The 11,808-nt window shown below is 39.7% G+C and overlaps 1 protein-coding gene across 3 annotated transcripts in view; it reads right to left on the bottom strand.

Annotated features, from left to right (window-relative positions):
- Window positions 1-7,681, bottom strand: part of CSDE1 (cold shock domain containing E1) — a 36,950-nt gene extending 29,269 nt beyond the window's left edge. For all 3 annotated transcript variants that reach the window (XM_003793836.2, XM_003793835.2, XM_023515463.1), the window contains exon 1: window positions 7,565-7,681. The gene's annotated coding sequence lies outside the window, so the exon portion shown is untranslated. The remainder of the gene's footprint in view (window positions 1-7,564) is intronic.
- Window positions 7,682-11,808: the final 4,127 nt, after the last annotated feature.

The raw sequence follows: 11,808 nt of genomic DNA, 5'->3' as shown, positions 1-11,808 counted from the left end.
CCAGGAGTTGGAGGTTGCTGTGAGCTGTAATGCCACGGCACTCTACCCAGGGGGACAGCTTGAGGCTCTGTCTCAAAAAAAAACAAAAAACAAAAGAACTGATCTGGCCATTTTCTATATGACCTTTTATATATATACATATAGGTTTAGGGGTGTGTGTGTGTATTTTTTTTTTGGGGGGGGGAGGCAGTTTTTGGCCAGGGCTGGGTATGAACCCACTATCTCTGGTATATGGGGCCGGTGCCTTACTCTTTGAGCCACAGGTAAAATATAAGTAAATATATATATTTACTTATATATAAAAATATAAGTAAATATATATATATATTTTAAGACAGTCATATTTGGTTGCCCTGGGGATGAGTGCCATGGCGTCATCATAGCTCACAGCAACCTCAGACTCCTAGGCTCAAGTGATCCTCAAGTTTCAGCTTCCCAAATAGCTGGGACTACTGGCACCTGTCACAAGCCCAGCTAGTTTTTCTATTTTTAGTAGAGACCAGGTCTTGCTTTTGCTCAGGCTGGTCTCAAACTCCTGAGCTCAAGCAATCTACTAGCCTGAGCCTCCCAGAGTGTTAGGATTACAGGCATGAGCCACGGCGTCCTTTTACTTCTAATTTCAAATGTTACACTTGTCTGATCTTTCAACTTTATTTAGATCATTCTCTTATTACCCAGATGGGTCACGTCTAACAGCAACAGTTCTCAAATCACTTGGGAAGCATTAAAAAATACTTAATGACAGTTAGACACGGTGGCTCACTCCTGTAATTCTAGCACTATGGGAGGCAAGACCCTATCTCTACAAAAAATTGAAAAAAATTAGCAGGGCAGAGTGGCACGTGCCTGTAGACCCAGCTACTAGGGAAGATGAGGCAGAAATATCACTTCTGGGCAGGAGTTTGACATTGCAGTGAGCTGTGATGATGCCACTGGACACCAGAGTCAGACTGTTTTAAAAATCAAACAAAAAAACCCACTTATGCCCAGTTCCCACACAGAGTAATGTAACTGGCTTGAGTTATATTACTGACTGACCACTTCTTTAATTATGTTGATTCTTTCCTTCCCAGATCCATACCCAAGGATGGAAACTGTATTAATATCTGCTTCAAAGTATCTTTTGTCTCTCAAAGACATATTTTAGCCCAGATATCTGATACCCCAATTTCCAGTGTTATCCTTTCCATTTTCTGTCACACAAGACCACCAGACTGACACCACTAAAAATTCCAATTTCATGTCATTTCCTCTAACATCTTCAGTTATTTTTCCAGGACCCTAAATGGGAGGTTCTTAACCCTGACTACCCATCCAACCCTAACACCTGACCAACCTTAAAAATTCTCACACATACAGATTCTAAATTTAATTAACACTGTAAGTCCCTATATTGGTATATTGTCTTTACTTCCCCCTACCCTAAAGAGACAAGCAGTCTGTGTTAACATCTCTTTTATACCTTTCTGTCTTTATTTTCTTCTGCTTTCTAGTTCTTCTAGATAGGTTCATTCCTTCCCCCAATCCTTAGATGCAACTCTCAGGAGTAGCCAGCCACTTTTGGTCATATAGGTCTTCCCATACAAAAAATTTAATTGTTGGGGCAGAGCCTGTGGCTCAAAGGAGTAGGGCGCTGTCCCCATATGCTGGAGGTGCTGGGTTCAAACGCAGCCCCAGCCAAAAACTAAAAACAAAAAAACCCATATATATATATAAATTGTTCTATCTTCAAGATGACAAAAAAGTCTTCCTTGACTATTCCAGCAGAAATGCGTTACCACCTTCTTTTTTTTTTTTTTTTTTTTTTTTTTGGAGACAGTCTCAAGCTGTCATCCTGGGTAAAGTGCTATGGCATCAAAGCTCACAGCAACTTCAAATTCTTGGGCTCAAGCGATTGTCTTGCCTCAGCCTCCCAAGTAGCTGGGACTACAGGTGCCTGCCACAACGCCCACCTATTTTTTGGTTGTAGTTGTCATTGTTATTTGGCAGGCCCGGGCTGGATTTGAACCTGCCAGCTCTGGTGTACGTGGCTGGTGCCCTGGCCGCTGATCCACATCACATTCTTAATTCTCACTAAGTGGGGCAATAGCATCCACTGCCTGCATCAATCCTTTTGGTATCAAATCATTCCCATGCTTTATTTCATGTTTATGTATCCTGTTTCTCCAATTATATTTCAAATTTCTGAGAGGTAAAGTCATTTATTTCCCTTTTTTTTTTTTTGAGACAGAATCTCACTATGTCGCCCTCTGTAGAGTACCATGAAGTCATAGCTCACAGCAACCTCAAACTCTAGGGCTCAAATGATTCTCTTGCCTCCAGAGCAGGTGGGACTACAGGTGCCCACCACAATGCCTATCTATTTTAGAGACAGGGTCTCGCTCTAGCTCAGGCTGGTCTCCAACTCCTGAGCTCAAGCAATCCACCTGTCCGGGCATAAAAGAGTGCTCAGATTATAGGCATGACCCACTACACCCGGCCCAAAGTAATTTATTTATTTATGACAGCCTCTTTTAGCACCTAACCAAGTGCTGCTATAAACCACCACAAAGCAGAAATACAGTAAAAAGATAGTTAATCCATAATATGTAAAAAGGACACAATTCAAGTGCCTCCAGTCCTACCAATTCTAACTGTATGAAGTCTTACTTATCCAATCAAAAAAATAACAGCATCTTCTTTAAAAAATACCGGTGTATGATTTTACCTTAATAACTTAGGTCTATTTATGAACTCAACTCAAGAATAAAGACAAAATTGTGTGTACCAGGAAAAACAATTTATCTTAAAAATCTCGAACTGGATTAATTCAATCTTAGGGTGTTGTATTGAGAACTATCAAGCCTGTCATGCAGTAACACAAATATGAGACTTACAGAATCTAAACTATGGAGTACTCCAGGGCCAGTCCTGGGCACTAAGAGGCCATATTAGGATCAAGAAAAGCTCGAACAAAAAAACAAAAAAAGAAATGCTCAAACAAAACCACCAAAAAATCATGAATAATTGAGAGTGGCTGAATTAGTATCTTCACAGCTATGAGATTCCTATAGTTAACTAAGTATTTTCCAATCAAATTAATACTTATTGAAGGTCTTCAAGGTATTAGGATTTTAATACAATTCCTTATCCACTCGTGACGGATTAACAGTCACTGGAGTTATTTTGTCTTAACTCTGAAGTTAAGCGCATTTCTCTTCCTCTCTTCAACAACTAGAAATGTAAGTCACACAAAATCTAGAGCACTAATCAAAAAACTAGGAGATAACTTAAATATGAATCAAAGAATCCCCCTGATTCCTAAGTAATCACCTTCTTCATTTGCTCAGCATGAAAACAGTATCATTATTATCAACTATCATGTTGTTTCAGTAAAGCTTATTCCTTTACTTGAACTGAATCCAAATGGTTATTCCCTACCATCACCTGTCTTAAAATTACCACCACCTGTTTTATTTACTGCCCCCTCCTCACTGCTTTACTTCAAAGGCCTAACAGAAGCAAGGCATATTGTAGGCACTAAATTAATATATGCCAAACTAATACATTCATGTGGAAGTAATCCATCTAAAATAAAAAGATGGCTCAGCATCGTGGCTCATGACTGTAATCCTAAATTCTGGGAAGCCAAGGCCGGAGGATTACCTAAGCTCAGGAGTTTGAGACCAGCCGGAGCAAAGTGAGACCTCATCTCTACAAACAGAAAAACTAGCCAGGTGTTGTGGCAAGCACCCGTCTTTGTAGCTACTTGAGGCTGAGACAAGAGGATCGCTTGAGTTCAAGAGTTTGAAGTTGTTGGGAGCTATAACTCCAAAGCATTCAACCCCAGGTGAATACATGAATCTGTCCCAGCAACAAAAACATATCACACTAGTGTTAACATTCTGACAAATTATTTTGAATGTTTGTATAGCATCCACTTGGGGGAGAATGTTAATGAAAGGCTAAACTAGTCTACAAATATCTCTCTACCTAACTTCCCCCAAGGAGTAAGTACCTTCTTCAAGAGGAAAAACAAAGACCCAAATGGGTAGCAACAGGTTGAAAAGATTCTCTATGGTCTGACATTTCACTGAATGCCACACTTAAGAAGCTGATTACAAGTAACAATCTTGCTTCTTGCCTGAACTTCACAGTTCATGTTTCTTGATGTATTAAACTTAATTTCAAGTATATCTTATATAACTGAAGTACCTAACAGGTTTTAACACACTTTTACTTTGGGATCTAAGGTAAATGATAAAGTTTAGATAAGTAACCAAATTAAGACAATCCAAGTCATCACCTGTTGAATGGAAATGAAAGAATATCAAATTGATACAACTATCTTCTACATGCTTGGTAGTAACAATCAGGCTGGGTTGTTAATTACCTCAACGGCCACTGATATATTTAAAATTATCTATCACTTAACTGCTTACACAGACACTAATACTTTGAATTAGGACAAATGCCAGTGGAAGATGCTGAAGTAGTTCTCCAGACACATCAGAAAACAGACCAACACTGTCTAGCAGTAATACAGTGGTAAGTAAGCCACATATGTAATTTAAAATTTCTAGTAATCATAAAGTCAAATTTCTAGTAATCATAAATCAAAACAGATGAAATTAATTTTAATTAAATGTCTTATTCAACCCAGTGTATCCAAAATGTTACTGTCCATAGGTAATCAGTCTAAAAACTTAGATTTTTACATTCCTGGAAATCCTATGTAATTTTACAATTATAGCACCTTTCAATTCAGACTAGTTAACACATCAAGTGCCCAAAAGCCACATGTGGCTAAAATGTAGGCAGTACCTCACACAGAACTTTGTCATAGTAGAAGCTTACAGTACTAAAAGGGAGAAGGAAAAGTGCAAATAATTGTACTGGCTGGGGCTACAAACCAACAGACAGCCTACATGTGCAATGTGAGGAAACTGCTGATTAGTTTATTTCAACTATACACTAATGTTTTATCTCAGCATAAAAAGAGATGTTTTTAACTAGGCATTCACACATGCAAGTAGGAAATTTTCTAATCAAGATAAAGGAATTTCTAAAATTCTGATCGGGCAGAAAGCATTTAATTGCAAGTCACTCTCACCACAGCAGTTTCACCATTTAAGAAATTCTGGGCAGCGCCTGTGGCTCAAGGAGTAGGGCACCCGCCCCATATGCTTGGAGGTGGTGGGTTCAAACCCAGCCCTAGCCAAAAACTGCAAAAACAAACAAACAAACAAAAAAACAAAACCCAAAAAATAAAAACAAAGAAATTCTAGCTATTAAACTTTGCAAGAAGGAATTAAAATCTTTCTAGCTGTACCTCTTCCAATATTATGGAAAATCCTAAGCCTTTTAACAGCTCTCCATAAGACAGTCTGGGGCCACGATTTCAAAGTGGTTTCCTCTTTATGTTTTGAAAATATAAAGCTAAGAAAGCACATTGATTCTTTATTTTAACAAGATTAACATTTTTATTTCATTTTGCATTATAGTCCTAAAATTCAACTCCTCAAAAATCTATGCAAAAGTAGTTTCCATGTTTCAACTACCTTCGTTGACACTATCTTATCTACCTTCAACTACTGACACTCATACAACATGCATGTTCTCAAGGCCATTGAATTATACACTTAAAGGATAAACAGTAAATTTTATGTTACATATATTTTAGCACAATTTAAAATAAAGAATGGCCTCTACATCATGGGTTTTCTATGTATATGTGTAAAACCAGTAGGACAAAGGACTGCATGTTATCTTTCAAATTAATTTTGATTTGCTAAGGTATTTACCAGATTTTTCAACTATACTCTTACACAAAGGTTACACTTGTTAAGTCAGAACTTATTTACAAAAAGGGAAAACTTATCTTCTGTGCCTCAAATACTTTTCAACTCAGCTGCTATAAATACTCATCACGATGGTAAACATCCAGAGCAGCTGCAAAACCACTCAAACTACTACCATCCTTGTATTTCGGTCCTGGGGCTAACAGGAAATAGAAACAAGGTCGAATATTTATCTGGTTTTAGGAATCAGGTATATTACCTATTCAAGTATGTAAACCCCCTCCTCACCCACACCAAGGATACTCATTATTTGTTAGTACCAAAAGAACACTCAAGTATGTAGTATATTTCCTCTTAATGTATGAGACTGTTTTGCCTTCTAGTAACTTTAAATGAAAATTGCTCAGTATAGAATAGCTTGTATTAGTGGGCTCTGATTTGGAACTTACATTTTCAACAGTAGGTTGGTGGTTCTGGCTAAGGACTGCCAGTCTCGGCCAGAACCCACAATTCAACTCAACTTAAAAATTCAACTCAATTTAAGTCTCTCAAAAGAAGAAACAGATGTAATTATTACAGTGCTTTTAAGCATCCTCGCTCCGCTCCGTCTCCAACTGTTTAAAAATCACATTCTTCTATTCATGGTGCAAAATAAGAATTTGCCCAACTTTTTTTGCATAGTGAAGCCTATTTAGGGACCGACCTTTCCGTGTCTCACCTGTGAGCAGCCATCTGGGTGTTTGAGGGAAAATCTTAAAGCAAAAGAACCGTGGCAGTACGATTTCACACTGATAAAACACTGCATGGTAAAAACCTCGACAATGTCTCTGACTGGAGGTTCTAAAAAACTAACCCTTCATAGAATGACGAAGCCAAGTCGTTGCACAATGTAGGCCAGCCGCTGGCACCGTAAGAGCCAGGTTAGGTGGTAGGGAAGACACCACTTTATTATCACAGCGCACGCCCTTTCCCCAAGACAGAGGGGTGAGAGCCACGTGCCTAAAGGATTACGACCTAGTTCCCTTTCTCGAGAAGCTCAAGGGGGGAGGGGACGAAAGCAGAAAACTGGTTAAGCACTAACTCTAGGGGCCTGGAAGCAAGGATGCCAGTCCCACAGCACTACTGTGCCAGATGTGGCTAGAGAAAGGAAGCGTTTCTAAGCACTTCCCCTCTAAGGAGTGGGGTCTCGGTCCATACACAAAGAAGGCGCCACTGCCGCACTGCGCTCTGGTACTCGTAGTCAGATCCCCAAGCAGATGACAGCCAGGAAACTATAAGGTCCAGAGTCACAGTAGGGCCCTCGCCTCTGTCTCCGGCTCTTCCAGCCTCACACAAAGGACCGCGCCACCACCCCCCTCGCCCCGCCCGCCGGGACTTGTAGTTCCCGTTTCCCCCGCCAAGCCGCAGAAGAGGAAGCGACCAGACTACAGCTCCCGGCAGCCTCCGCGCCCGAGCCCCGCACCCTCTGCCTCCATCTTGGCTGCGGTCGGACCTCCATTTTCGCTCCCTCCCCCCACTTTAGTCACCACCACCACTACTACCACGCGCGCCCCGCTGGCCTCAACTCCTCGCTTCGGTCTACGGCCTGACGTGGGGCTCAGACGGTTGAACAAGGGATGGATGAAAAAGCCCGAAGTAGGGACTTTCAGGGTGCGATCTTCTCTATTCGGAGCTCTAAGGGTGCCCACCTTGACTCAGAAGTCTTTCCCGTTAGTCTTGGTCTTCTCATCCGCCCTTAGCTTAGCCTCTTGCTACCCTCAATTGGACCCCGAGGTCGTACTCACCCCAACAGCTCAGCGCCCCCTCTCCAGCGCCGCCATAAGCAGCACGGCCCGGTACGTAGGAATAAATCTCGCTTCTCTCGCGAGAGTTGCGGGCTTCGAGCGCGTGCACGGGAAAGGAGGCAGCGTACTCCTAATACGCTTGCGCACCAGGGCTGAGTGACGGCAATCAGTGCGCTGCGATAACCACAACCAAGATGGTGGATACATTCTTCTACACCCTCGCTGGGTGTGCTGCTGAAAAAGCTATCTCTGTGTTTACTGACGCCTCCGGGACGCTAGGGGTGGGGTCCTTTAGGCATCTGTAATTTTTGCAACTGTGAATATGCTTTAGGCCGCGAGACTGGGGTAGAACTTAAGGGCGAACAATTCTGAGGGCATATCTAGGAATGTCTTTAAAGATTTCTTTTTCCAGCGATAATCCACAAGCTCTCAAACCCCAGTTTCTTCTCAAAGTGCAAACATGTTTTCTTACGTCTACTACATTAGAATGGTATTAGTATAAAGTCAGGGGAAATGTAAGTGAGACCTTTGTCATCCACAAACCATATAGCTTGCAACAGATGGACAAGGGTCCGCAGGGCTGTATAAATCACTAGCGAAGAAAAAAATAAAACATCCCCAACTTCCTTCAATTGATTTTTCTGGTTATCAGAAGATATTCGTAGTGTATCAAGTAATCAAAGAGACTGAATCAGTGAATAAAAAGTTCCAATCAGGGCAAAGGGATGATTCATCCAATGGGGGAAGAGAAGAGGGAAATAGTTAAACCTGGCCACAGAATAGTTCAATGAATTATCTCCTCTCAAACAATAGAACATGCTCCTGTGGGGAAAGGACTATTTTTTTCTTAATTTATTTATTTTTGCTTTCAATTTCAGCTGGCTTTCACTTATCTTAGTTTGAAGATTTTTGTTCGTTTTTTCTTTCTTTAGCGATTCTCTTGCCCTTTGCCTCCCAAGTAGCTGGGATTACAGGCGCCTGCCACAATGCCTGGCTTTTTTTTTTTTTTTTTGTAGAGACGGGGACTCTTTTTTTGTCACTCTGGTCTTCTGCTGGTCTTAGGCAATCCATCCGCCTAGGCCTCGACAACAGGCGTGTGCCACCACGCCCAGCCGGAAAGGACTATTAAGGAATACTTTTCACAGATTCATGGAACTGTGGATAAATTATACTCACTATGTTGAGAACTTTCCCATCTACTTTTCGATTTCAACAAGTTTATTCTTCGTCTGTATGTGTAATTACTAGGAAGTATACAGTAGTAAAGAAAAATGGACGTGGATGATCCCCTCTGTCCTCAAGGAACTTTCAGTCTAGCATCATTAAATGGTCACAAAAGCAAATCTAAACATACACACTGCAGTTAAGTGCAATGAAGGAAAGATGCACAGAATTAGGTACTATATAACCTGTTCTGAGCAAATCACCTTGAGCTCTATGAGGAGGCAGTATTCTATTTCTGTTCAAAACTTTCCTCTCCACCTTTGTTGGTGTTGGTCCAGTCCCACGCATACCACCTCTAAGCTGCCTCTTTGTTCTCTTTGATGCCTTCCCATGCTTTCCTAAGCACAGATAATTTGCTTCACTTTCAATGCTTTCATAGCTCACTCTGTTGCCATTATTAGTTTTTACTAGCTAGTGATACATCAGGACAGAGCCTCTGACATTCATCTTTGCAACTCTCTTTCCTGACAGTGCACAGCCTAGACAACGCTCAAAAGCTTATTGAGTGAATGTCTCACTGGACAACAGTGAAAGGTGGCCTTACTAATAACCTAGCTAACAGAGGAAAATAAACTATCAAACAGAAAGTAAGGGAAATGAACAGCAGAAAACTGCCCTTCTGTAGAGAAAACTCACAACACAACTACCCTCTTTGTTCTGTTTAATTAAAATACTTATGGCCTAACTTGTTATCTGAAGAGTTTTCTCAGCCTTAAGGAACCCGAAGTGGGCAGTAGGGGTGTGAGCACCCAGCTACAGCCTTTTACCTCACTTCCTGTCAAAACTACATCCCTAGGACAAACCCTACCTCTAAAGGAAAGAGAAAAGGGGGAAGTCAACTCCCTGACACCTCAAACCCGTTGTTATCAGTCTGCTGCTGCAGAGAAAAAACAAACAAACACTTTTTATCCTTTAAAAACACCACTCTGCTTCCTGGGCAGAGCTGGGGGGCCTGGGGCTACCAGCACCTTCTCTCTTCCTCTGACCACCACTCCCTCCCTGTTTTTTTTCTCTCTCTCTCTCTCTGCCTAATAAAATAAAATTTTTATATTTCTATTATACTCCTGATAAGAGAAATCTTTCCCCATCCTGCGCCACGAGCTCCTCATAAGTCTCTGCCCTAACAAACAGTGCAAGTTGTTTGAAATTGAAATATTCTTCTGGGAGAGTACAGAACATAAATATTTCAAACCAGCTGCTTTGTTTCCTGTGTCCGCTTCTTAAATTGAGATCTCCACTGCCCACAATAGATCTAGATTAGAATATTCTAATCTTATGTTACAGAAAAACTGTCCTGAGCTCTTGCACTAGGTACAAGGTCATATGAAGCTGGGCTAAAAGTAGAATTAGATGTAAGAGCACACATTCTCAAATTTCATAGCAATGAGAAATGTAAAAAAAATAGTCTCATTAAATTCTTTCGATACAATTCCTAGTAGGAAGGATAAAGTCTTGATTTCTGCCATTAGACACAGCTTCTAAAGATTGTTTTAAACCATATGATCATTTCATCATTCTTATTCTGAATATATCCCAAATGCCTTTAAATTCCTCTTTGATACAAAATTAGTATAAAATTACATTTAACATAAAATGCAAATATGTATAAACAAATATACATTTTAGCTTTTAATGCATTAAAGAAAAGTAACAGGTGAAGTTATTTGATTTAAATCACTGGTTTAAGTGATTTGTTACAAGTACAACCCATAAATAGAGGTAGGTTTCATTTTTAGATCACTACATTTTAAGGCAGTATTGGTTTTTTAGATGAATTTTGAAAAATGAAATAAAAAACAGCAAAAATACAGTTACGTTTTTATTTATTTATTTATTTTTTAAGAGTTTTACTCTGTCACACTGAGTAGAGTGCTATGGCATCATCATAGCTCACAGCAACCTCCAACTCCTGGGCTCAAGTGACCCTCCTGCCTGAGTTTTTCTGTTTTTAGTAAAAATGGGGGTCTCACTCTTGCTCAGGCTGATCTCTTAACTCCTGAGCTCAAGCCATCTACCTCGGCCTCTCAGAGTTCTAGGATTACAGATGTGAGCCGCTTGCTGGCCTATTTATTTTTTTAAGCCAAAGTTAAAGCAGAAACTTGTGAAAGCACTTGGAAAACTATCTCCTAATAATAGATCTGGGGAAGATATTTTAGGACGATAGTCAGTTTAGGAACAACAATCATCAGGGAAAGAAATTGGATGAATTATTTTTGGTTATTCATACTTTTTCTACAAATAGACGATGAAATTGATTATGGTTGTGTTTTTTTTTTTCTCTACAATTATAAATAAGCACATCATCTCTGGAGTCTATTTTGAGAATCAAAGTAAATATCCCCCCCATCTCTTTTTTTTTTAATTTAAAGAGTTTATTTGAAGATATTGATTCATGAATTGGACAACTCTAGACCTCTTGGGGTTGGAAGCTCTCCCTTTACACATTTATAAGATTTTCTTGAGCAGTCATGGGTGAAATTTTTGTCAGTTATTTGTCAGATGAGAAAAAAACAAGTCAATGTAGAGCTTTTTAAAGTTTTTAAATAAGTCTAAATTCAGTGGAGATTTTAAGGACTGATTTTATTCTAACATTATGAACTTTCTATTTAGGAAAGGTAGAAGACCTTTTTCACAAAAACTATGATAATATTGGATGGTAAAAGTATCCACATTCAAAGTTTCAGAATGGAAAAACACATCTAAAACAAAAACCTTTCAGAAAGATTATTATTTTGGTAAGAATTAATATAAGTAAGTAAGATTTGGTCTTAGAGCCCTATGGTTCAAAACCTTTTATTCCCTAACAATCCCCCAAACATTAAAATGCATTATATAAATAATAATAACATTAATTTAATAAAGTATTGGAATTTAGATAATATAATAATGCAAAAGCTTTGAGTAATGCTTCTCTTTAGAATGTCAACATTGCACTTAGTGGAAGAATTATGTGGACATGCTAAACTGATGCATGGGAAGTAATCACTGTAACATTGTAGCTCTGGGAGTCAGCCAGAGGG

Source organism: Otolemur garnettii, unplaced genomic scaffold (genome assembly GCF_000181295.1).
Source record: "Otolemur garnettii isolate 467f Iridium unplaced genomic scaffold, OtoGar3 scaffold00073, whole genome shotgun sequence".
NCBI classification, from domain to species: Eukaryota; Metazoa; Chordata; class Mammalia; order Primates; family Galagidae; genus Otolemur; species Otolemur garnettii.
The sequence above is the reverse complement of the archived record's forward strand: the minus strand, read 5'-3'. Positions and strand labels throughout refer to the sequence as shown.